Source organism: Crocuta crocuta, unplaced genomic scaffold, assembly GCF_008692635.1.
Source record: "Crocuta crocuta isolate KB4526 unplaced genomic scaffold, BGI_CrCroc_1.0 scaffold334, whole genome shotgun sequence".
NCBI lineage: Eukaryota > Metazoa > Chordata > Mammalia > Carnivora > Hyaenidae > Crocuta > Crocuta crocuta.
In genome coordinates, this window is record NW_027533260.1 from 2,924,743 (window position 1) to 2,928,282 (window position 3,540).

The window sequence follows — 3,540 nt, forward strand, 5'->3', positions numbered from 1 at the left end:
CCCCCCCCCCCCCCCCGCCCCGGTCTCCTTCCCTCTCTGCTGGCTGGATGTGGGGACGCCAGTGGAAACTGGGGCTCCCTGGGATGGCGGAGCCATGACATGGAAGGAGCCAGAATGCCTGAGACAGCCTGGATTTCCCCCAACTTTCCTCCATGCCTCCACCAACTGGAGCTTAAAGAAATGACAGAGAAGCTTCTAACAGGGTTCGATTCTGAGATTCCAACGCTCACGTATGAGGACAGAAGGATTGTGTTAACACACAGAGGGGGCTGCAGTGAAGTCCAGGCATCTGGACTTAACATCTCAGCTCTCCTCACTGCCCCGTCTTAGGGGGAACCCCTTGATCTCTGTGGGGACACCCAGGTGTCACGTAGCAGGAAGATATCTCATCAATGACCCAGTTCACAGGTCCGGATTCTCGAGGATATAGGCAAGTCAGATGAGAAATAATAGTAATAATAATAATCATAATAATCACAATCACCTGTCATTAGTATTATATTGCCCTGAGTTCTCTGTGTGTGTGTGTGTGTGTGTGTGTGTGTGTGTGTGTGTTAAGTAATCTCCGTCACCAACGTGGGGCTCAAACCCACGAGCCCAGATCAAAGAATCGCATGCTCCACCGTCTGAGCCAGCGAGGCGCCCCGCTCTTTCCCTGGATTCGAACAATCACCCTGCGCCGGTTCTTGATGTATTGCCTCTCGCCCCCCAACCCAGGCTTCGTTACAAGGAGCGGGACCCTGTAAACAGTGCTCCTTCGGCGGCTTGCTAGACTCTGCCAGTAGAGGGCGCCCGAGGAACCCGCAGGAGGACGGGGTTCTGTTCCTGGTTCTGGGCTCCGCCCTGATGGCTCTCGCGACGCACAGAGGCCAGCGGGGCCAGGGACACTCAGTGACGCTTCCTCCCTCCCCCGCCCCCCAGCACATTTCCTCGGGGGCCCTGCTCCAGCCCCGGGGTGGGGGGGTGGCTCATCCCTGTATGGGCTCTTCTGTACCCCCGGGTCCCTCTTTGCCCCTTGGGAGTTTAACTCTCCGCCACTTGTTAATGAGTTCTTTTTTTGGTACAAGACACGTAACATAAAACTTACCAATGTAACCATTTTAAAGGGTACAGTTCAGGGGCGCCTGGGTGACTCGGTTAAGCGCCCGACTCTTGATCTCGGCTCAGGTCATGATCTCACGGTGCGTGAGTTCGAGCCCCGCGTCAGGTTCCTCCCTGACAGTACAGACCTTGCTCTGGGCTCGCTCTCTCTCCTCTTCTCCCTCTGCCCCTCCCCTGCATTCTCTCTCTCTACCAAAATAAATAAACCTAAAAAATAAATCTCTCTCCCTCTCTTCTTCTTACCCTTCTTACCAGTTCACCCGTGCTCTCTCTAAAATAGCAGATACATAAAATTGCAATTCCATATCGAGGAGACTTCTTCCTACAGATCAACGCATGTGTGTGCTAATGCTCTATGCACTCCTTGCTGCACTGTATATAAGGCTTATATTGTGTACAGAGTTTACATTGTGTAAAAAGGCAAAGGGTTGAAAACTAGTAACCACTACTCAGTAAGGAACTGTTTGAACAAGAATTCCTATACATCCGGGGCGCCTGGGTGGCTTAGTCGGTTAAGCGTCCGACTTTNGCAGAGAGAGAGGAAACAGTCTGAAGCAGGTCCCAGGCTCCCAGCTGTCAGCACAGAGCCCGATGCGGGGCTCGAACCCAGGAACCCCGAGATCATGCCCTGAGCCGAAGTCGGATGCCCCAACCGACTGAGCCCTCCAGGCGCCCCAAGAAAGCAAAAATATAAACAAGACCACGATGCAGAATGGTATGGATAGTGTGCTAACTTTGGTGGGAAAACATGAAACTATATTTCTGTACATTTCTGCTTGTGGGCGCCATTTCTGGAAGGATACACAGAGGCTCCTGGGGACCACGGGGCGGGGGGGGAGATCTCTCAGTGCAAACCCTTCGTAGCTCTTGAACTTTTGAACTATGGATGCTTTAGTTCTCGAGAAGGAAATAAAAAAGGAAGAAAAAAGAAATGAATACATTTCCAATTAAAGAAAGAAGCTGGAATCATTGGACATCCAAGGGCATAGGATCTGCATCTATACCTCATCCCATATATTAAAAGTGTCTTCAAATGAATCAAAGATTGAAGTGTGAAGTCCAAGGTGCGCTTGGGGGGCTCAGTCGGTTAAGTGTCTGACTTCGGCTCAGGTCGTGATCTCATGGTTCGTGAGTTCGAGCCCTCTGAGCTGATGGCTCAGAGCCTGGAGCCTGCTTCAGATTCTCATTCTCATGCTCTCTCCTCTTTCGAAAATAAACATTTTTAAAAATGTAAAATAAAATAAAATGGGTAAACCATATGCCATGTGAATTATATCTCAAAAAGTACCCCTCACAGAACTCCATCTGAGAATCATATTTTGAAAAATTTCAAGCACATCTTGACAAAGAAATGAAGTAGTCGATCCCCATCATTCTAGAGAAGGAGGCGCCGAAGTCTGTCCCTTCTCTCGCCCCAAAGGGATGCTTCATGAGCCTGTGTGTCCCCTACCTCATCCCCAGCCTCTTACATTGCCCCCCGCACCACAGCCTCACTGATCTTCTCTTGTTCTCTCAATCCCATCAAGCCTCCACTGACCCCAGGGCCTTTGCGTGTGCCATTCCCCCTGTCGTCAAGGACACGCTTTCCCACCCAAACGCCTCTGCAGGTTTTAGATCTCGCTCGGCATGTACATCTTCTCCCCCACAAAGCCTGCGCTCATCCCCTAGATGGTCTCTTGTTACCTACATTCAGTGCTCCCCGCACCTTTCCTTGAGGTTGCCCATCCCAACTCTGATTATATAGTAAAAGAGATGAGTGCGTGGTTACACAAAGCCTGTCTCTCCCAACAAGCTGGCCAGTGTCTCCCCTGTTCACAGCCGTGTCTCCACACATGGCAGGTAATAAGCACCGTTCCAGGGAGGAATGGAGAAAACGAAGATCCTCCCTCCCTCCCCGCCTCAGTTCCTTCCGCAAATATTTACTGAATGTGCGCCAGGCACAGTTTTAGGCTCCAAGGTGACAGCGGCCAAAGAGCTATCTGCCCCCAAAGAGCTCATGTTGGGGGGGTGGGGGTTGGCAACCAGGGGAAACATCAACAAACACAAACGCAGTCTAGTGGCCGGTGTGACAGGTGCCAAGAAGAAAAGTAGAGCCTAGTTGAGGGGATAGAGAGAGGGAGGGACAGCGTGGGGACAGGTGCTTTAGCCCGCGGGTCCGGGAAGGCTTCCCTGAGGGCAGGAGAGCGCACGTGGTTGTGGGGGCGAAAGAGCGACACCTGGCGGAGGGGCCCGTCGGTGCGCCCGCCCGCGCTCATGCAGGCTCCCAGCAGATCCAGGCCCTTCCCAGTCTCTTGCCTTTTCCTTCCCCTGGGTGCGTCCTTCTNGCGACACCTGGCGGAGGGGCCCGTCGGTGCGCCCGCCCGCGCTCATGCAGGCTCCCAGCAGATCCAGGCCCTTCCCAGTCTCTTGCCTTTTCCTTCCCCTGGGTGCGTCCTTCTG

At 52.9% G+C, this 3,540-nt stretch overlaps 1 protein-coding gene across 1 annotated transcript in view; it reads right to left on the minus strand.

Moving 5' to 3' along the window:
- Positions 1 to 3,540, minus strand: part of SULT2B1 (sulfotransferase family 2B member 1) — a 41,341-nt gene that overhangs the window by 8,537 nt on the left and 29,264 nt on the right. The window lies entirely within an intron of this gene.